This window comes from Rhinopithecus roxellana, chromosome 6 (assembly GCF_007565055.1).
Source record: "Rhinopithecus roxellana isolate Shanxi Qingling chromosome 6, ASM756505v1, whole genome shotgun sequence".
Classification (NCBI taxonomy): Eukaryota; Metazoa; Chordata; class Mammalia; order Primates; family Cercopithecidae; genus Rhinopithecus; species Rhinopithecus roxellana.
This window is the reverse complement of record NC_044554.1, coordinates 25,316,833-25,339,917: the sequence shown is the minus strand read 5'-3', so window position 1 is coordinate 25,339,917 and position 23,085 is coordinate 25,316,833. Positions and strand designations below refer to the sequence as shown.

The 23,085-nt window shown below is 34.1% G+C and overlaps 1 protein-coding gene across 3 annotated transcripts in view; it reads left to right on the top strand.

Annotated features, from left to right (window-relative positions):
* TFEC (transcription factor EC) overlaps positions 1–23,085 on the top strand; it is a 216,415-nt gene that overhangs the window by 18,631 nt on the left and 174,699 nt on the right. Inside the window, exon 1 of one of the 3 annotated variants that reach the window (XM_030933391.1) lies at positions 19,616–19,682. The exons of the other annotated variants lie outside the window; for them this stretch is intronic. The gene's annotated coding sequence lies outside the window, so the exon portion shown is untranslated. Of the gene's footprint in view, positions 1–19,615; positions 19,683–23,085 lie in introns of those variants that run through there. 3 annotated transcript variants of the gene reach the window in all.

The window sequence follows — 23,085 nt, the reverse complement described above, 5'->3', positions numbered from 1 at the left end:
TCACTTCTCCCAATCCTTTAAGGCCTATTTCAAATTCCCTCTCTTTCTCCTCCAGGACACAAATATAGTCTCCTTCTGTGAACTACCAGAGTAATTCTTGCCAGGATCCCTTAGTTTATCACAAAATTGTTTTCTAGCTGTTTCTTAAGATTTGGTTTACTTTCCTAACCTTGATCGTAAACTAAATAAATGCAAGTTTCAATGATTTAAACTTTTTCTTTTACATTACCTCCATTCTTGGCACACTCAATAAACAATAACAATAAAATTCTAGTGAGATGAAAGGTGAGCTTTAATCAAAGAAAGCACGGTAAAGCAGTGGCTCTTGAATGGAGGAGGTTTGTTGAAAGGCTGAGGACGGGTTGAGAAGCGGTGAGAATGGATCATTGTTCTGACACTGTGCCGGATGGAGTGCTGGGCAGTGAATGGAGGCTGTCAACTCTGGTTAGACTTGGCCATTGTTCCTGGGACGCCCGTGTTAGCTCTGAGTAAGAGATAATTCATCAGAATGCTCTTGTACTTTTTTTCTCTCTTGCTCTGGGGCAGAAACTGTTCTACTTCACAGGCTGAACTTTTTACCTCTTGCCCTGAGAGGCAGAAACACGCTGCCTGAGTGCTTCCATTTTGAGACACCTTGTAGGAATCCTTATTGAATTGCTTTAGAAGAGTAGATTCTTAGCCTTCTAGTGCAGCAATCTGCCACAGCAACCCCAGAGAGTGTTATTTTTCAGTCAGAGGTAGAAGCCTCCCGTAATATGGGCTCACTGGGCTTTTGGGGAAAAAAAGACAGCATTTTGCAAGCTTAGTTCTAATTGAACATCCCCATGTTGCAATTATTATTGTATTTCAGTCTCGTAGCCTTTGTTACAGAGGTTTTTGTGTGAGTTAGGAGGGGACACGTTGGGTGACCGCTCAAGCCTTTACTTTTTTTCTTTAATTTATTAGAGTTCAAATTAAACAAGGCTCCTGCTGTTACCAAAGTTTTCTGAACTATTTTGTGTAAATGTTATTCATCCTTTGAAATCAATACAATTAAAAGTTGTGTTAAGAGTCTTCCTTTTCAAGGCTATGAACTTTTTCTCTAAGGATTTTTAACTTGTTTCAGGTCTTTGATTTCTTAAATGCATTTCAGAAAAAAAGATATACATGTTCTTTAATTGCTTCTTAAATTGGCAAAGTTATATTCTGTCTCTTAGACAAAAATCTTTAGATGATTGCATTTCTCTGTAGATTAGTAGCTTGTTAATGTTGAGGATGAAATGAACTCAGGAATAAAAATCGTTCAACAGAGTTATCTCAGGACTCACTTCAAAAAGATGCAGATTCTCCCTAACAAGGGCCTATATGAGATCAGAGCTTCTGTGTGACGTACTGGGGACATCTAGTGGACAAAAGTCAGAATGGAACATTAAACCGTACACCCAAGCAGGATTCCAACTTTCAGATACTATCATACTGAGGAAAAAATCGGAAAATCAGTGCACTATCTGTGAAGATAAAATATCATGTACATCTAATACCTGATTTTAGTGTTATCTGTTATTTTGAACTCATTATAAATATAATGGCTTGTCTTATTTGATTACACTTAATCTAATTTATTGCAGCAGTGTCAGATTTTTAATTTACTAGATCCTGTACACAATGGAAAATATCTCATTATCAACCTTGGAGAGGCAGATTTACATAGCACAAATGAATGTTGTGTTTGGCTAGGTATATAACCTGAGGAAAGACTGTCTGAATCTCTTTACTTTCACATATAAAGTGCATGGTTAAGCAAATGACCGCATTTCTTCCGGTTTGGAAATCTAGACTCCTTTATTATTTTCATTTATTTCATTCATATTCATTTCATATTCATATTCAAATTTATATTTATTTATTGATATTTTCATTTTCTAAACTATTTTTTACTGTACAAAGGGTTTTCACAAGTATTTAAGTTGATTATCAATAAAAATGTCTTAGGTATTTAGTTCAAATTTTATAAATTGATAGGAAGGTAAGATGACTTGTGAACTAAAAAGCCCATGTTTCTTAACATTTGAACCCTTCTAGTAGAATTTCACTGTTGATGCAGTATGTGTAAATTTCTTAATGTTTGGGGGAATTCAGTTAAACTCTCAACAGAGGGTAACTACCAGTTAGTATCTACCCTAATCATCTTATTCACATATATCATTTCTAATCATCTTAATAACTTATAGAATAGGATCCTTAAACCCAATTCATAGTTGAAAAATTAAGACTCAAAGACATGAAATATATAGCTGCTCGAGTTTATGAGAGGGTAACTGTCAAGGCCTACACTCACATCCAAGTCTCTCTGAGTTTATTAAACAAAGCCAAAAAGCAACACTTGAGCAAGTAAGAGGACCCCAGAAAGCTGGCACTGTGTGTGTTTCTTTCCCTTGAGTATTTAGAAGTCCATTGGTAAGCACTTTTAAAGTCTCAAGCTAGACCTGTCAAACATAAAGACATAGAAACATAAATACAACTTAGAGTTGAATATCTCAGATGCTTTAAAAAAATTATTTTAAAAGACAACAACAACTTGGTGAGTCTCTTATCTTGGGGGAAAGGAGCATCAAGAAAATTTGTGATAATTGCTGGTCACTCTGAAGTCCATGTTGATGAGGAAATGATGTTTAAGATATGATAGAGACACAACAGAACATGTGGTAGAGTTTTAGGATTAAATTAGCCAAAGACAAATTTATAGAAGAAAGAATTTTAAATAGCAAATATTGATTAAATTTGGAGGAATACTATATGAAATTAACAGTTTTTACACATTCCAGTTTGCCATTGAAAAATAATTCATTAAGAAGAGATTTGGAATAGCAAAAGGGATCAATGAATTAGATATGGTGACTTTAAAAAGTCACATAATTTATTTTGGTAACATTAATTGAATTAATTTTACTTTGAAAAAATCTTAAATGACACTAAAATTAAATACTGATAATAGATAAAGATAATAAATAAAATTAAATACTGATAATATAATCATAAATGTTTTTGTTATTTCATTTCTTTTCTTACAAATGTTTAGTTTTACAAATAAATTGAGAAATTATTCATATGACTTGCATTTTTATATAGGACAGTATTCAAGAATCAACTGATTTTTTTTTAAATTTGAAAGTCAATGAGTTAACATTATAAATAACCTAATATTAATATTCAATTTTCTATTGAGATTGAAAACATACTATGATTTATTAATAGTGAAATGTTTACATTATTAACTTCAAGTTGTTTAAGGGAAATCCAATGTGTTCAGTAAATACATTTTGTGAGAATAAATATTTCATGATGAAGAAAGAATCTAGTTATTAGTATACAATGGTACATTTCTCCTTAACTAGACCTGAAATCCTAGCATATGTTCTATTTACAGCCGTACCATTGGTTTGATGAAATCCAGTATAATTTAATCAATTTTAGCAGATATGCATATTTGAGTTTTATGTAACTCTAATTAATATACATTTTAAAACAATACTTTTGAATTATTAAATTGCAAAAAAATTATTAAATCGCTTAGAATTGCTTTCATTAATAGAGTTCATAATATTACTGCCTAAAAAGTCATATTCATTACCAATGTCATTTTACTGTAGCCCCTCTCCTTTTTTTTCCTAAGTAAATTAAATGCACGGCTTAAAAGCCAGATTCCTATACACTGCATACAATAATCAAGACATTTCTTGATGATATAGAGAAACATATAGAAAAGACTGATGTAATTGAACCAAGGAAAGTATAGAGGTATGGAAAATAAATGAGTCATATACATACAAATAAGCTTTAAAAAGAGTCTTCTAATATTCACTGTGAGCAACTAGTCTTTGCAGAGAACCCTAAAAGCTAATTTTCTAAAGCAATTTTTTTATATTGGTTTTTGTGATCATACACATTATAGAAAGGTAGTAACTAAATAAATATTATCTTATTTTAATTGGATTAAAAATTAGAAATGCAAATTCATCCTCATACTATATCTATAAGCCCTCATCTCTGTTTTTATGGTAATACCCTTTTAATGGTTTAAGCCTATGAAGAAAAACACTGAAGATTTTTAACTAGCCACTTTGCAGGGGGCAGAAAGGAGCAAAGAAGATTTAGTGGTGAAAAGAGCAAATAAATAGGTGCTCCAAGATTAAAAAGAGGGTAGAAGTGCATGCTGAGCTGTTGAAAGACCTCTCTGTGTTTAAAGAAAAATATTGTTTGGTGCTTTCACCAGTGCATGATCAAAATAAGAGGTACAAATTAGTTCATGGCTGCTGAAGCTACAAAACATCATGCAGAGCGCTGTCTTTGGGAACGTTTTAATGAGGAGAAGAGGTCATCAGAGTGTGACATTGCTTTTCAGAATTCTTCAAGAACAACACAGACTTCCTGTTCCAAATGTGGTAGAGAATAAAACAACCTTAGTAGTAATCGTACAACTTTTGAACCATGTTCCTTGGAAATGCTGTACCGTGCTCATTTTGTAGCTTTAGTTAGCTATCTCAAAGGAAACGCTTCCATATTTTCCATGTGCCCTTATTTCAAAAGTACAGTGAAACGGTGGAGCTTTAACATGGATTATATTTATAAAATAAAGTTTTATTCAGGCTTCTAAAGAGATTTTAATGTTTTCATTGCTCCAGGTGAAATGGTACTCGGTGGCTCTGTTCATTAACATTTAGCATCAGTGCAAAAAAAATCAAGGATTACCACATACAGCATAAAAGGAGGGATAGTATGACTTTGAAATTAAATTCACTACAATCTTAGTTTTGCTGCATTTCAAAACGTGATTTTAAAATGTATAAGTTGTTAATGACAGTCTAGGTCAAATATTCATAGTCCAATATCAAGTCCTACAGAGACTGGCATTATTCAAATGTGCAACGTATTTGAGCAGGAGCTGAAGAGGTTTTCCTGATGCTTTATAAATAAGACATTTATTTTGGTTTCAAAGGTCAGTATTATAACATTATTTAATACTTTAAGTATAATTGGTGCGTTTATTGCCACTCTACCACAAAGCTGTAGCACACCTTTGTTTTCCATTAATATGAACATATTTGTAAGATGTGTATAATTAAAGAAATTATTTGGGTTCACAAACTTAATGCAGTTATCAAAAAAGGACATATGAGACTTCTAATTTTTCATATAGCAATGCTCACAATCTTGCTAATCTCAAAGTTTTCATGTAATTTTTTTCCTTCAAAATAAATGATTCAAAACTAACCACATTTACTCTTGATATGTAAAAGTAATAAAAATAATTTCAGAGACCCAAAAGAAAGAGTTTGAACTAGAATTTAGATGGGAAACAGGTCATTTCTGTGCATAGTAATGTTTCTGATTAACTTTTAAGTAAGAGGTGATTCAATTTGTGTACAATGTGTAATTGATTTAGAAGCAGCAATATATAGTATACATTTTTCCTTCCCTCTTTCTTTTTATTCTTATTTTTTATATCTAGCATGAGAACAGAAGTGAAGCATAGAAATCCTGCTTTAAATATGATAAAGGATAAAAGCTGTCATTCTAGTTTCACAGCTTTTCAACTATTTAATCTAAAAGTTTCTGAACTTACACAGATCATTTACTTGACTCGCTCTTTTATATTAATTTTATTTCTTTTAATGTATGCAGCCTTTGTTCTTAAATATTCTTATTCATAAACCAGACACATTTAAGTTGACGTCCTTAGCATGTAGAATTTTTCTACAAAGACCTAGTGAGGCAGTTATTTTTAGCTTAAGCTTTTAGTCTGGATTGACTGGCCTGCTATCTCTTGGCTTGGTTTGCCAGCTATTTCTGTCAGTGATTACACATCAGGAGCTTATGTTGATGTAATTTTTTTGTTGTTGCTTTTTTTGCATTATTACTGCTCAGGACCTGTTCTTCTCTTTTACCTGCTTAACTAATTCAACAGTGTTCTACTTCATAAACATCGCTGTCTAATCTTAAAGATGTCTTAGGCATCTAAAAAGCTGCTATTCATAAAGTTTTAGCGTTTAATGCAGTACCATAGGTTAAGCTCTGAAAAATAACACAAGAACATGAGAAGTAAAGAGGTAAATTTTCTTTTTGCTTTAATTAGTTCAAAGAACAATTTCGTCAGGAAAAAAAAAAAAGGTACATTTTTGGGAAATCAACAACATTGGCATGAAATTATGTTTCCCAGAAATCACTTATTGGCAAAGAATGTTTGTTTATTCCCCCCCCCCTTTTTTTTTTCTTTTTTTTGAGACAGGATCTTGCTCTGTCACCCAGGCTGGAGTGCAGGGGCATGATCTCAGCTCACTGCAATGTCAGCTTCGTGGGGTTCCTCAGTCCCCCGTGTAGCTGGGAATACAGCCACGCACCACCACGTCTGGCTAATTTTTTGTGTTCTTAGTAGAGATAGGGTTTCACCATGTTGGCCAAGCTGGTCTCGAACTCCTGGCCTCAAGTCATCTGCCTGCCTCAGTCTCCCTAAGTGCTGGGATTACAGACATGAGCCACCGTGCCTGGCCAGATATTTTTCTAATTAAGGAAAGAGTTATTTTTGTTTGGTACACAGCAGATGTTTGTAGTTTTGTTACCGAGAATCTAAACCACAGGTATTGTGATGTAAACAAAAATCAAATAACTCTTTGTCACTATATAACTTTTGAAAATTGACAAAAACTGAAAAGATTATAAGCACCTTAAAAATCGATGATAGCTTTTATTGCATACATTTTTTCCCTTTTTAAGCACTGTAATAATGAATTTATTTTCTAAACTAGTTGTAAAACTATTTTGAAGAAAAGCTTAAAAATTAATGAAACAAAGCTATAAAGTTGACAATGTGCTGAAAAGAGGACAGATAAATGAGATAAAAGACAAAAAACAAATTGGTAAAGTTTTTATATGAATATTAATTAAAATATTCACTGTAAACATTCAGACCAAAATTTAACGATACTTTGCCATTTCAGGAAAAGAATTCTCACATTTTTCCAGCTAACTAATATTCTATAGCTTGTTAAAAGTTGCTTTAATGCTATAGTTCTCAAAGAATGTTCTACGGTTCCCGAGGTGTCTCCTAAAACGTTTTATTGCTAAAATGTTATTTTCCATTTTCACAGTTTGGGTATTTGCACTTACTATTCAAAAGCAATGGTGAATAAATTGCATGTGCCTTTTTATGAATGAAGGCAGTGGCACCAAAATGCTAGTCAGTCATTATATTCTTCACTGCCATGCACTCACAGTTAAAGAAAACAATGCCAACTTTACTTAGGATTGCCTTTGATGAAGCTGTAAAAATTATTAACTTTATTAGACCTGACCCTTGAGCACATTCAGTTTTTTGAGAGGTGTACTTAGCTGATAATATTCTAAGCTTTGATCTTTTTTGCATATTTTAAAAAATTCACTGCAGACCTGAATAGCCAACTGCTTTACCTGATGCCAAACCCAAGAAGCAGAAATTTGTTCAAATCCTTAAGAAAACATTAAGAAGTAGCATTTTTGAACAGTGCTGTATAAACAACACTAAAAGATATGGTTTCTGGTTGAGTTAGGGGATTTCCCCGAGTAATTTTGATTACATACATTTCTCTGACTCATAGGCCAGGTTTGTGCACTAACTCCTTAAAATGATGCCGTTGGCTTCTCTGCAGTACATCTTATCACCTGCTATGCATGTTTTGCTGATCTAGTGGAAACAGCATACTTTATGATGGAAAAAAAAAAGGCAACCATTCTGACCTTGCCATCAAATGTGCTTTACAGATTTTTGGAGCATAAAGTGAAGCATAATGACCTAATATGATTATAGCAAGAGTAAAACTTCAAAGGAAAATTTTAGGAGTGCAGAAAGTGGCAACAATAATTAAGTACCTGGATCTTACTATTTATTGTGCCCCTGTGGGAAAAGCTCATCTCAATTCACTTTACATTTAATGTGTGTTAACATCTCAAGGGTACTAATACTGTAAATCACCATTGCAATGGGTGCCTCTTAGGGCAGAGGCTAATCTAAATTTTATCATTGCTTAGCAAACTCTTTAAGGGGAGTGGAGATGATGATAGAAACAAGATGGAACAGTGCTTGAGGAAACAATTTTTTTTCAAGTACACTCATGTTTGCTAGAAAAAAATGTTTAAATATAGACAGTGAACAGTGCTAATTAAAACCATTACTTAATTTTCTTGTTTATTTTTGAGGACTCTTTCTATGAGGGAATATTTTGCATGCAGTTAATTAAAAATAATAAAAACATAGTATGATTACAATTGCTTTTCTAATATAGGTAAGGTTGCTAAATTAGTAAATGAGAAATCTATTCTAGATGTAAACTTTCATGATATCTTTGTGACCAAGGTAAAGACCTATGTTATGGATGATAGAATTGTTAATGAATTTTAGCTGACTTACAGACTAGTCCTAATTAGTGTGTTCCTATTACCTCAGAAGGAAGTCTATGTGACTGGTTTTGTGCCCTGTTCAGAGGCACATGGTTTCTCTCCTGTCTAAAATATTTATTAATTATTTCCATAAGCATATGGATGGCATTGATGACATATCAGCCCAGTTTACAGATGATGTGAAAACACAGTTACATCTGTTTTCCAACTAGACTGTATATATAATAATTGTTTATAAGTCAACTTACTTTTAAAAATTTGCTGCACATAAATGAGATCTTGGGTCTTAAATGTACCAAATATAATTAGTATTAATACATATTAATGTAGATTCTAGTAAAGTAAAAGGAAAGTTCATCCAAATAATGTCACATAAATTTGTGTGTATACTACTTTATAGAAAATTTTAACTAGAAAGATTCTGCAAAGCGAATGAAGAAGAAGGAAGTCTTTGAGAAATACAGTGCAAGTTGAGTGCAGTGGCTCATACATATAATCCCAGTACTTTGGGAGGCCAAAGTGGGCCAATTGCTTGAGCCCAGGAGTTCAAACCAGCCTAAGCAATATGGTGAAACACTGTCTCTACAAAAAATGAAAAATTTGTCTGGCATGGTGGTTTATACGCGTAGTCCCAGCTACATGGGAGACTGAGGTGGGAGGATTGGTTGAGCTCAGGTTGAGGCTGCAGTGAGCCAGGACTATGCTATTGCACTCCAGTCTGGGCAACAAGGGGAAACTCTGTCCCTCCCACTCTACCCCAAAAAAGAAATATTGTGCAGAATAAAGACAACAGGACTGAAGATACATAAGTAAGCTCTAAATGAGCTAACTGGAATGATTATCTGGAAATTTATATGTTTTTAAACTTGAGATTCTGACCACTTGTCTATTATCAGTCTCTTTATAGGACATTCACCAAGCTTTAACTGTGTAGTGTTACTTTTTCTTGTAGGTTACTATATTACCATTTTCATCTCCTTCTCTCTGCATTTGATAACATTTCTGCCATTCACTTACATGTTTGCTTACATATTTGTCATGCTGCCATAAAGAGCATGTCTAGGATAACAATGAGAGGGATGGATTAGGCCTCAGCTCTCATGGAATTCATAGTCTAGCTAGTGAGTGCATAAGAAAACAAACTTCTAGCACCCTGTGATAAGTGCAATGTTAGTGAGAATATAGGAAACTTACAAAAGAAAACAACACACCCCATAGTTGGTTAATCAGAGGAGATTTCTAGTGGATAGGGCTTCAAATCTGGCAAAGCAAACGAAAAAATTTTTTCAAGTAAGTGTGTGCGCGTGTGTCTGCGTGTGTGTGTGTGTGTTCGTCTCTGTGTGTGTGTGTGTGTGTGTTCTTGCATGTTTGGTGGCAGGAATGTAGTGATATAGACAGGAATGCCGAAAAAAAATGACTGAATGATAACCATCATAGTATGAGGGGAAGGAGAGCACTGAAAGTTTATGGTGATAGGAAGTTTATGGTGATAGGAAGTCACCACTGAAGGGGGGAAAATGTACATCAGAAAAAGGCATCTGGAAGAATGATGATACCCTTCTTCTCCACAATTTGGCTGAGAACTAGCCTCAGAAATTATAAAATGTAAGAATATTGGGTTTTTAGTAGGGATGAGGTTTCACTATGTTGGCCAGGTTGGTCTCAAACACCTGTAGTCCCAGCTACTCGGGAGACTGAGGCAGGAGAATCGCTTGAACCTGGGAGGGGGAGGTTGCAGTGAGCTGAGATCTCACCACTGCACTCCAGCCTGAGCAACAGAGTAAGACTCAGTGTCAAAAAAACAAAACAAAACAAAACAAAACAAAAAACAAACAAAAAAAAAACCCAGTAAGAATATTGGGAATACAAAGGTAGCAAGAAAAACATGCAAGGAGGGTTGTTTTCTAGATTTTGCTCCTTTACTATTTTCTTGGTGAGCCTTGGAGATTATTATATTATCTTTAATACACAGTGACATTTAATGCTCTCTGTGTGCCATATTCAAAAAGGTGACATCTTAAAATTTTATTCCCCTTTTATACTCCTTTGATCCACTACTGAGTGATATACCTGAGTCAATTGAGGGAGTAAACAAAAAAGAAGAAGGGTGAGATTGAAAAAATAGAAACCGTTTCAACAAAAAGAGAACCAATGATATCTAAAGAACCACTGTACCCTGGGTATACACAACAACCTGTCCAGGTATTGGGACAAGAGAATGAAGGACTCCTGAAAAAAAGAACCCTTTGACAAAATAAAGTAAATAAATAAATATTGCCAAATGGGATTCCTTCCAAATCCCGACGGTAGTAGATTTCTGGTTTATTGGTCTTTATCTTAATTTCAACTTTTTTGACTGGTTTTCACTTAGATGAAGCTCCTGAAAACAGTACATGTCCGGACTTTGGTTTTTTATCTGATATAATAATTCATGTCGTTTAGTTGATGAGAATAATTTGTTTACTTCTATTGAAAGCACTGATAATATTTGCACTTACTTCCACTCTCTTCTCTCTGTTTCTATTCTTTCAGTGTTTAACAAATGTGTTTACCTCTAGACTTTCTAACAAATCCCTATTTGTTCTATTTTTTTCTTTATCTTCAAGTACTACAAGATTACTCATTGAATTACTCATTGAATCCATCCTCTCATTTTGCTGTTACCACCCAGAAACACACATCTCAAACTATCAGTAGTAAAAGGTGCCTCAATCAGTAACACTGAGGCAAAGTCAAATAGCTAAAACAGTTTCACACAGTTTCTGTAAGTACTGCAGATCAGTAACAAGTAATTCATGCACAGGTACAGATCAAATCATCATACTTTGAGAAGTACTAGTCTAGAGTTTTAGTTTAACTTTGATTTATGAAAATAAAAATTAATTTTCTTATATAAAAATAGTTAAATTGGTATATTGACATAGTTTATCATTTTTGTGCTTATAATTTTTTCTTATAAACCACACCTTCCCTCAGCATCAATTGTATTCTTGTTGAATAATTCTTTTAGCTATTGTATGTGTATAAGTTGATTTACTTTACCCTCACCATAGAGTGTCAGCTTAGCTAGGTATAAAATTTTAAATTGATAATTATTTTCTCATTACTACTCCATTGTCTTCTAGCCTCTATTTTTGCCAATGAAAAGTCTTCAATTATTCTATTTCTCATTCCTTTTAAGCTAATCATTATTTTCTCATTACTAACTTTAAATATTTTTGTTTCATATATTATGTTTTGCTGGGAGTGGTTTAATCTGGTTTAACTTCCTGGGTGTGTGGAATGTGATTTCAAATTAGTGTGCCCAAGCTTCAGCTTTATTGACTGTTCTGCATTTTATATGAGAGTATGTTAGTTTGTGCAGTAGAAAAGTTAAGTACTTTGAGTTACTACTGCTTTTTTAGTAGCTGATCTTTTCTCTTGTGATTTTTGGCTGCCTTTAGTAGTATATTTAGAAAAGCCATATAAATTCAAAGACTGTACATATATTTAGATGGATTAAAAAAAGGGTAGTTTGACAAAAATATTGAGAGGTAAATGAACCAGAAATAACATAAAAGTGGGGTGTCGATGTGACCGGCCTGGAAAAGGCAACATAGATAAGCCATAACATAATATGAATTTGTAACATGGAGGATGAGCCATTATTTAGAGATATAAGTGAAACAGGCTCAAATTTATGTTTTCTTTCACATAAGTTGCCTTTGTATTCCCAATATTCTTCCTTTCATTTTATTTTATTTTTTGACACTGAGTCTCACTCTGTTGCCCAGGCTGGAGTGCTGTGGTGGTAATAGCAAAATGAGAGGATGGATTCAATGAGTAATTCAATGAGTAATCTTGTAGTACTTGAAGATAAAGAAAAAACTAGAATGAATAGGGATTTGTTAGAAAATCTAGAGGTAAATACATTTGCTAAACACTAAAATAATAGAAACAGAAAAGACAGTGGAAGTAAGTGCAAATATATCAGTGCTTTCAATAGAAGTAAACAAATTATTCTCATCAACTAAATGACATGAATTATTACATGGGATAAAAAACCAAAGTCCGGACATGTACTGTTTTCAGGAGCTTCATCTAAGTGAAAACCAGTCAAAAAAGTTGAAAGTAAGGTAAAGACCAATAAACCAGAAATCTACTACCGTTGGAGATTTGGAAGGAATCCCATTTGGCAATATTTATTTATTTACTTTATTTTGTCAAAGGGTTCTTTTTTTCAGGAGTCCTTCATTCTCTTGTCCCAATACCTGGACAGGTTGTTGTGTATACCCAGGGTACAGTGGTTCTTTAGATATCATTGGTTCTCTTTTTGTTGAAACGGTTTCTATTTTTTCAATCTCACCCTTCTTCTTTTTTGTTTACTCCCTCAATTGACTCAGGTATATCACTCAGTAGTGGATCAAAGGAGTATAAAAGGGGAATAAAATTTTAAGATGTCACCTTTTTGAATATGTCTTTTTTTCTATCCATGCTCCTCCCTAATTACTAATTTAATAATTATATACTAAAAGTCATTTTCCCTCAGATTTTGAAGGTGTATAGATATTGTGTTCTTTTTTCATTAAAATTTCCTGATAGTGTTCCTTTTTTCATCTCTTGGGCTGGGTGCTTGATGGCCTTTTCCATCTGGAAACTAATGAGCTTCAGTTCTAAAAACAATGTCTTTATTCTTTGTTCATCCCTTGCCCCTCTTATTTTTCTTCTGGGGACTCCTAGCAGTTTACTTAATGTTATACTTCCATGATTGAACATCTATCTTATTTTTTCCCTTCTTTTATTTCCATCAACTTCTTTTATTTCTGCATTTTAAGATAGTCCCTTACATTTTATTTAGTGAGTAAAAAATTGATTTTTCCATTTTTAGTGCATCTGAATTTTTATTTCGTAAAAATTATTGTTTTATTTTGAAGTTATTAATTTCAGGCTTTGTTTTTTTTTCTTTTATCCCCTGAACACATTTTCTCATTTTCTTCTGAGTTTTTTTTTCCCTATGCCTTTCTTATTGGGAGATTTTTATACTGCTTGGCTTAAATTCTACAATGTATAAATCCCTATCATATTTAAAGAGGACCAAATGCAGGATGAGGATGTGGGAAGCTAGCTGATCCTAGTCACATTTTCTCATGATCTGCTTTCATTACTGGGTCTCTGTGGTATCAGGTTGGCTCTCCTTGCTGAACTGTACAAGCTTTGAGATTTCAGTTTGCTCAGTTCTTTTACACTGACTCCTGATGGTTTGCAAATCACAAGTTAGCTTTCATCTCAATTGTTTAATATTGTTAACTGCCAGCTGAATATTTTCTTCTGAAAGGCACTTCAAGCTGCAAATATGTCTTATTGAAGTTGTCCAATCCCTGGAGACATCAACCTTACCCTCTTTTGGTCTTCGTTTCTCTAAATGGCATTAGTTTCGAGTTCATCCTTGAGAGCTCTTTATATTTAATCAAATCAACCAAGTCTCAGTCAATTGTTTTTCTCTGTAGGATCTCTTGGAATTGTCCCTTCCATTCTATCTTGGTCACTACCATACATTCCGCCAACATTACCTCTTTCTGAAACTAATGTATTCTCCATGCTTCCTTGTTCAAGACCAATTCATGCATCGCTACCTAATTGGTTCAAAGTACAACCATGATGGCCTTACTTAGCTGTTCAAAAATTTCTATGATTCCTAGTTTGATAGATTAAAGCCAAATTTCTTAATTTGGAATTTAATATCTTCCATACTCTAGTTCTAAGTCAATTTTCCAACATCATTTCGTATTGTTTCATGTCACATTTTCTATACATCGTAGTGAAAGGAATGAACTAAGTTCTCATACCCATCCTTGTTTTATCAACTCTGTGCCTTTGCATGTGATAAATCTGCCTCCAATGCTTTCTCTAATGCCCTGTGACCCTGCATATTTAAACCACACCTGCATTTAAAAATAAATCACGTATTATACTTCTTTAATCAAGTAATCTCATCTCTATTGAGGTACCTGCTGTCCATTTCTTATTATACTCACTGTTGCTGAGGGCCAGTTGAGTAATGAATTTACTTTGTACTGACAAAACATCTAGTATAACATCTTTCTATTTGTGGGCCTTCAATATTTGTTGAAGTATGAAAATGCAGGCTATCTGCATAATATGTGGTAGAGTTACTTAAAAATTAATTATGGAATTATTTATTATCTATTGAATACATGTGGGTCTTCTCACCCTAGCAAGATACTTGAGAATATAATGCATGCCATTTACATTCTTTGTTTACCTCTACCATAGCTTGCACAGTGCCTTGCATACATAGTGGTCTTTTGTGGTAAAATAGCAATATATACAGCATGTAAGTAATTGTCCTTCTATGATGCCTTTGAAAATGTCAGTTTGAAAAATTGGGGGAAAATTTACATAACGGAAGCATTTTCTTTCCTCTCCTCAAGATAGAGTCAGTTGCTACCCCTTAAAATAGTCTAATTATTTTACTGGAGACCTAGTTATAAAACTACTTGCGGTTGCACTAGAAATAGAATTCTGGTGACACTTAATGAGATTTTTCAAGTTCACATTACTTATTCTGCAGACTTCTTCATTTGAGTAGATTATTTAATATTTTATTTGTTTTATTATTCACATTTTGGGGGTAAAATATTTCCATTCACATTCAAAGTTGGTTGAATTATATGCCAAAGTTTGAGTGCATAGAGCTTTCTCCCAGTCTTGCTATTTCCAGTGTGCAGCTGCCTAACGTATCTGTAATTCACATCCCTGGAGCAGGTTTTATGCTGCTGCCCAAGAAGTAAAACTTTGTCCTACCTTAGAATGCAAGTTAACATTTCATTACCTGTTTAATAACAATTTATTTTTTTCCCGGTTTTTCCCTCTCTTTGTCTGCGTGAGTTCTGTCACTGTCTGCACCCAAAGTAACTATATTCCATTAAAAACTTTCTTGGTTATATTGTATTGTATATTTTGGAATATGTTTAAATGTATCCTGGCATTCTGGGAGATACTTTTCTATTGGATTTGTCACTGGCACTTTACATAATAAAGGTGGATAAAATTGATCTTTTTCCACTCATGGAATATAGTTCCAGCTATCTTCCCCACTCTTACTCTCCTTCTTCTTTCCTTGTCACCTACCCATAGATGACTACAGGTCCTTTAATTGCAGGAATTCTTATCTATCCATTTCTAAATCAGTCATTTATTCATTGAGCTCCCGTGTTATGTTTAATATCATGCTAAGATTTGTGGGAGATATGGACACATTTAAACCATGGAACTTCCTTTGCAGACATAATACTCATAAAATAATTAGACAATAATTAAATCATATACTTGGCGTTAATAACCATGAATGTAAGAACTTAGAGAAGAAAAAAGTGAACATGACAGGAGTAGTAGGGAAAAAGTTATGAAAAGGTGGAATTTGAGTTGGATAAGAGTACTCAGAGGTAGATAAAAACTGCGGTTATGTTTGAGATTTGAGGGTGGTGAAGATCAATAAAGAAAAGTACCCAGTGGACAGTCACTATGTTTGCCAAGGCGGAGTGTGGGGATATGCAGGTTAGACCAGACTTGATGTAAGTGACAACAGGATCCATGTAAGCATTCAGTTTTTTTTTTTTTTGTAGGGAAGTGGCATGACAAAAATGATGTTTAAACCCACTATTTCAGGCAAGACTCAGAGGGGCTTATGGTGTATCATAAAAGATGAGGAACTCAAAGGATGACAAAGTAGCTAATTGCAAAGATTAAAATAAAGGTAACTGCAAATAGAATGCTTTCAAGACAAACTGGAATCATAAACTAAGAGAAACTGACTCAGAATGGAAGAAAAAGGAGAGGTTGTATCCAAGGGACAAAAGGAAAGGCTTCAATGTTACCTTACCTTCTTGCAAAAACCCCCAATATTTTTGAATTCCAATGCATCTTGTTCAAGTGCAGTTATCATGCTGGGGCCACTAGGTGGTGATCTTTGTTAGTTGGTAACTTGTAGTTTTTTTTTTTTTTTTTGAATGTGAGTTCAGCAATTGCTTGTTTTTGTTTCACACAATCCTTGATATATAACATTCATACTATGGATATATGTTCATTAATGTTTTCCTTTCTCTATTTTTTTCTTTTTCATTTGTACTCTCAAGTAAGATGGGGGAATTGGTTAAAAAATGTAAATCTCCATTCTCACGCTTGTTTGGCTCCTTGTTATTTCCCAGTCCCGGGCACTGCTCTAAGGGAGAATGAAGTAGGAAAGGGCATCTATTACATAGCTTACATTTATTGGTGTCATCCACTAGAGGTTTCCACACTAACACCAGTGTTGGCCACAATGAGGAAAGTGGGGGAAAGGGGCATAGGCAGCTGGGTTAAAGGATCATTCACCTGCCATCACCTTGTTCCAGTCGTCCTCAACCTTCATTGCTTCTACTTGCCCTAGAGCCTCATCTTCTGCTTCTCATTATGCTGGAGTTGATATGCTAAGCCGATAGCTAGTTCCTCCAAATTGAAGAAAGCCTGCTATCTGGCAGATAAAAAGGAATACAACTTACTAAAAGGCCTGCTCCATAGCAGGCACTGCCCATGCTTGTTGAATGAGCGATTCAGTGATGAATGAATGAACAAGCATCACTAATGCAGTGGAGGGAGGAGATGTCTTGGTTCCAGAATGCTGAATGCATGTTTCCACAGAAATCTTTTTTTTTTTTTTTCTTTGAGACGGAGTCTCGCTCTGTTGCCCAGGCTGGAGTGCAGTGGCCGGATCTCAGGGGAGGCCGAGACGGGTGGATCACGAAGTCAGGAGATCAAGACCATCCTGGCTAACACGGCGAAACCCCGTCTCTACTAAAAAATACAAAAAACTAGCCGGGCGAGGTGGCGGGCGCCTGTAGTCTCAGCTACTCGGGAGGCTGAGGCAGGAGAATGGCGTAAATCCATAGAAATCTTTTAAAACGTGTAGTGTGCTGTTTAGTGTTGTGGGAGCAGGTGTGTATGGCTTACCTGATTCCTTAGATTCCTTAGATTCCACTTACGTAGAAACCTAACCACCATGGCTAACATTGCTCCATAGGAAAATGCTTTCTGAGTTCCAAACATTCAACTTATTAATGAACTTTTGTTAACCTGTGACTTTATAACAAGTTCTTATTAAATGAAATAATAGCACAGTTCATAAAAGTCACTTTTGAAGTGCTTAATTACAGTAACATGTAATTAACAGTAAAGGCTTAAAGTGCAAACAGGGGTCTTATCTATCCAAACACTTTTTTAATGCCAAGTTTCCTGATGATCTTTAATAAACCCTTGCAATTGTAACAACAATTACAATTTCAGTGGCTTCAGTAAGTCTGAAGACTCCTCCTTCATTTATTTCCAACATTTCCCTGTAGAGAAGAAAGTCTGGGCACCTAGCTACAGCTATACATTTGTTACCTGTTCGAAAAATTAGGTTGTCAATTCACTCTTTAGTAGAAGAAAGGAAGGTTATTTCCTTTCCTCCCAATAGCTACATTTTAATGAATTTTTTATTTTACTGATTTATTCTTGACTGCTTTTTCCTTTCCATTTGACCTTTTGGACCAATCAGGGCTTTTAGCCAAGGATCAAAGGAATTTGAGTCCTGGCTTAGGCAAATCCCAGACTCATTTCTTTTACCTTATTTCCCTGTCTTATCTCTATCTGAAAAAGATAATCATCACATAATATTAATCATTTGAAACCCTGACCTCTGAAATAGTGAGTCTGTAAAACAAAATTTCTGGATAGCAAGTCAATATATTTTAATGCCACTATGTCTTAAAATAGTAATTTGCTTTTATATATTTATTTTTTGTTGAAGTGAAATTCACATAATCTAAAATTCACCATCTTAACCACTTTAAAGTGTACAATTTAAGGACTTGCAGTACATTCACAATGATGTCAACCATCATCACTATCTAATTGCAGAATATTTTCATCACCCCAGAGAGAAACTCTGTGTCCATTAGCAGGTACTCTCCATTTCTCCCTCCTTCCAGCTTCTGACAACCACTAATTGGCTTTTTGTTTCTATGAATTTGCCTATTCTGGACATTTCATGTATGTGGCTTTTGCAATATGTGGCAACATGCAGCTTTTTGTATCTGGCTTCTTTTACTTAATGTAATATATTCAAGGTTCATTTATGTTGTGACATTAATGATATTTTATTCCTTTTTATGGATGAATAATATTCCATTGAGGGTATATACCTCATTTTGCAGATTTCTTCATTCATTGATAAACATTTGGGGTTGTTTTTACTTTTTTGGCTCTAATGAATGATCCTGCTGTGAACATTTGTATGTAAGATTAGTTTGAACATTCTCTTGGGCATATACCTAGAAAATCAATTGCTGAGTCACATGGCAATTCTTTGTTTAACTTTTTGAGCAATCTACTTTTATTTTTACATATAATAATACTGGTTATCCTTCTGAAAGTTATTAGCTAGTGTTTTTTATAGAACCAGTAAATATTACAGGCACATGATGCATTGGGCTGGAACACAATTTATTAGCTCCCATCGCTTTAATCAATAGTTGAGGCCCCAGAGACAGAGTTATTTAGATAGTGAAGATATAAAATGGCATTTCTTCAATCAAAATTACTGAACTATGCCTCTCCCTATTCTGTGATTTCATTCAACAAATGTTCACTGGGTCCCAGCAGTACATTAAGCACTATTTAGGAACTGTGAATACAGGCAAAAGACAAATTCTATGCTAATGAAACTACATTTAAGAAAGCAAATAAATGATTTTAGATATGCATAAGCACTATGGAGAAAATGATGCAGGGAATTGGCATGCAGGCTCTATCACAGACTGTAAGGACAGTGCTTCTCAAATTTTAGTGTGCATGAGAATCATCTGGGGATGTTGTTAAAATGCAGATTCAAATTCAGTAAATCTTGGGTGGAGCGTGAAATTCTGTCTTTCCAACAAATTCCCAGGTGATGCCATGCTGCTATGAATGGGCAGAGAAAGCCTGACTGAACTAGTGACTTTTCAGTGAAGACATGAATGTGGAATGTGCATCAGGAGCCATCCAAGTCAAAATCTAGGAAAAGAAAATTCCATGGAGAGAAAGGAGGTTTTGCAAAGGTTCCATGGAGGGAGAAGTCTTGGTTATCCAAGAAAAAGTGATATGGAATAGCAACACATCTTCTTCCCTGAAACACAGGGCTTCTACAAACACAGAACAAGCTAGAAAGCATTTGACTCTCTGTTGTAGCAGTCACAGCATATTCTCCACCAACAAATGTAAGAATTCATTCCTAGACCCAGGTGCACCTTTGCATCGGCTTCCTTTATCTTACTGAATATATTTTTGCAAAAAAATCCTCTTCTCTCATAACATTCATTGCAGCTCAAATTTCTTTTTAACCTTTGGATTCTTTTTTTTTTTTTTTTTTTTTTTTGTATCTTGTCTGTTTTACTTAACATTGTAAGCATTTCCAATGTAATTAACTATTCTGAACCATGACTTTATATGGATGTATCAAGCTACATTTAGAAATTCCTGGATTTATATAGTTTCCACTGTTTAAATTCCTTTTGGGAGACCTATTTCAAACAAGACTATGATAAATGTTATTGTATATAAGCCTAATGCCACATCTCTGATTAATTCTTTAGATTTAAAAAATATAATAATTGGATTTTGACAAATAAAATTTAACTACCCTCTAGTTGTTCCAATTTTTACATTCATACTATCGGTGAACAGTTCTCATTTCCATTCCATTTCTCCCCACATTAACCGGCTAGTGTAATCATTTTCTTTAACTTTTTAATGACATACAATTTACATACAATAAAATTCACTCTTTTAAAGTGTATTTAACATATATTCAAAATGTTGTACGTATGATTTGGTTAATTCATTGAATTTATTGTGTTTAAGCTCTCATTTCATTTTTCTTGTTGTTTCTCATAGATTTTCTATGTAGTTATTTCTGTCATTTACAATTAATAATCGTGTATTTTAAAATTAATTTTAATTCATATTTATCTTTCCGGACCTATTGCATTGGCTGGATCCATGTTTTTCCCAATTATTGCTAATACTATTTTTCTGTATAATGTAGAGTTTAGGGGTATTTGTTTTCAAGTCAAACGTATCTGGGTTAAATATACCACTTCTTAAATGTGTAGCATGGAGCAAATTACTTATGATTGTTGAGTTTCAGCTCCTCTATTTGGTAAAAATGGGAAGCATTAATAAATAGATTTATTAAAGGATATAAAAATTAAATGCTTAGCAAAGTGCTCAATGTATGGTAGATATTGATTCATTTTTCATTGACTTTCTAAAGATCAATGCTGCTCAGGAAATAAAACCAGGTAAAGATAATCCACAATAAAATGCTTGTGCTAAATTAAATTATGTTCATATAAATACTGTTGTCATTGAAAGTTTTTTGTAGAAATCCTTGAGCTAGACTTTTCGACACAGATAGCTATTTTATTATGCTGCCTTCCCATAACCAGGATCCCATTTATGCCAGTCCAGAAATATAGCTATTTGTGTCATTATAAACTTCCAGAGAATCTGTATTCTCCCTTGGATAACTCACAGATGTGCCTCCCAGCACTTATAGCCATAAATTCTTAATCTCTAAATTAAATACCTCCTACTGTATCTTTGCACTTTTTTCTTTAGTATTGTAATCTTTCATAATATGCAACTATTGAATTTGTTTTTGTTAGAGAAAAAGTGTTAGACACTACTAATCATGTCTAAATTCTTTAGATATACCTCATTTGTTACATTCAAAATAGTGAGAGTGCCCTGAACAATTGTATATAGGTGCAGGACTTATATAGGGGGCAAAAGTGGTACCACAAAGCCTTAAAATTAATTTCCCCATTAGGAAAAGATGCCAGCAGGTAGTCAATTGATCAAAAGAAATGGTTTTAGCTTTTTATGATGCAGGCACAATGAGCTCATTATTTTTTATACATAACTGAATACAAACGTTTTATTGAAGAGCTTAATAAAAAACTTTGAGAAAAAATTTGATAATTTTAGAATTTGCAAACATTGTGCATGTCTGAACGTATTTGAAATGGGCGAAATAAATAATTCAACAGAAAGTTTTAGTGTTTTCTAAATGTTGAAAAATGTTTTTCTTTGTTAGACTGACCATCAGTAGTGATAAGGAATGATGATTCAGAGACAGGGTGAGTAAAATGTCTATTCTTGTCCCAAGTCAAGGCAGTCACTGAAAAAATTGCTTCAGGCCATAACTTTGGCATGCCATGGGTTAAATAAAGGTCAACTCCAAGGGAAAAATAAAAAATCAGTTGATCTTTTGGTGTTAAAGGGGCAAAATAGTTATCATTTTAGATGCTTTTAGTGCTCTTATAAATTCAAGGATTTTGGATTTCTTTTTCCCTCAACTGAGAATTTTCAGACCAGTGGTGTCCACAATGTATACGAGTGCCTTGGGGCATTTTGAAAGGAAAGAGAAGGAAATTTACCGTATTTTAAAGCAGCATTCTTGCCTATACAGACTCTTGCATGATATTTAATAACTCAGTGATGTGGCTAGCCCACAGGGCTGAGAATGCTTTTTACATTTAACTTAATCAGTAGCTATTTGGAACATAGGTATCTAGAGAACTAGCTTCTAATCCCATCGTTGGCACACTGTTTATTTCTGTAAAAGATATCGAAATACAGATTTGTAATTACTTTTCAATATTTCTTCTAAAGTATTTGTCTTTGTTCGGGAAAGGGTTAAAGACTGTGGAAGCGGTTTATCAGTCAATAACAGTTCAAGAACTCCACATCCCTGTTAGTTTTAATGTTGGCTCCATCACATTCTTTAGATAGGATAAGAGGGGTTCCAGCTTGGCATGGCCATTGAAAGAATTGCCTATGATGATACCATGACATGGTAAGAGCTCATTAAAGTCAACTTGTATTTGGGTTATTAGTATTCCTATTCTGTATCTTCTGCTAAGAAAGTATTGTAAGCAGCAAAAATCACATAGAGGTCTATCGTATTGGCTGGTTAATTCTGACACATACTAACAGCTGTGTAATACATGCCATCAACTGCTGTGTGGTGAAATGTTGTATGGATGGTATCGACACTGGGGACATTTTGGTCATTAATTGGAGACTTTCTCAGATTATGTGTGTAATTCAGGTAATTCCCCGGCAAAGCAATCTTATTTAGTCAAGCAGATTAAATGAGAAGTAGGTAGGCAACCCCTTAATAACTCCCAGGACAAATCAGACTCAATAGGTTTCCACTACAATTAATTTATTTGTGGGTCCAACAGAGTGGTTTATTTTTGTTGGATTCTTCCAAGGATGGCAAATGCTCCACATTAAATGAGAGGAATCCTCTTTTTCTCTTTATTTCTTGGTTAAAAGATGTTATTGCATTTGTTTGCATAGACTGAAAGAAAAAAGCAACGATTGTGAAATAAAATTCTTTCCTTTAGAGAAAAGTCTCTTTTCTCAGAAATATAAAAATGAGTGAGTTTCCCACTAAGAACTGATTCTTTACTATAGAAAAAGTCTTCCTGTGACTAGTGATAAGTGACTGTGAAAATAAAGCTTATTGAAGATCATGCCAGACAAACTAGTGAACCTGACTGAAAGAATCAGTAGACCCTTCAATGAGAATCAGCCCAAAATTCTGTACAT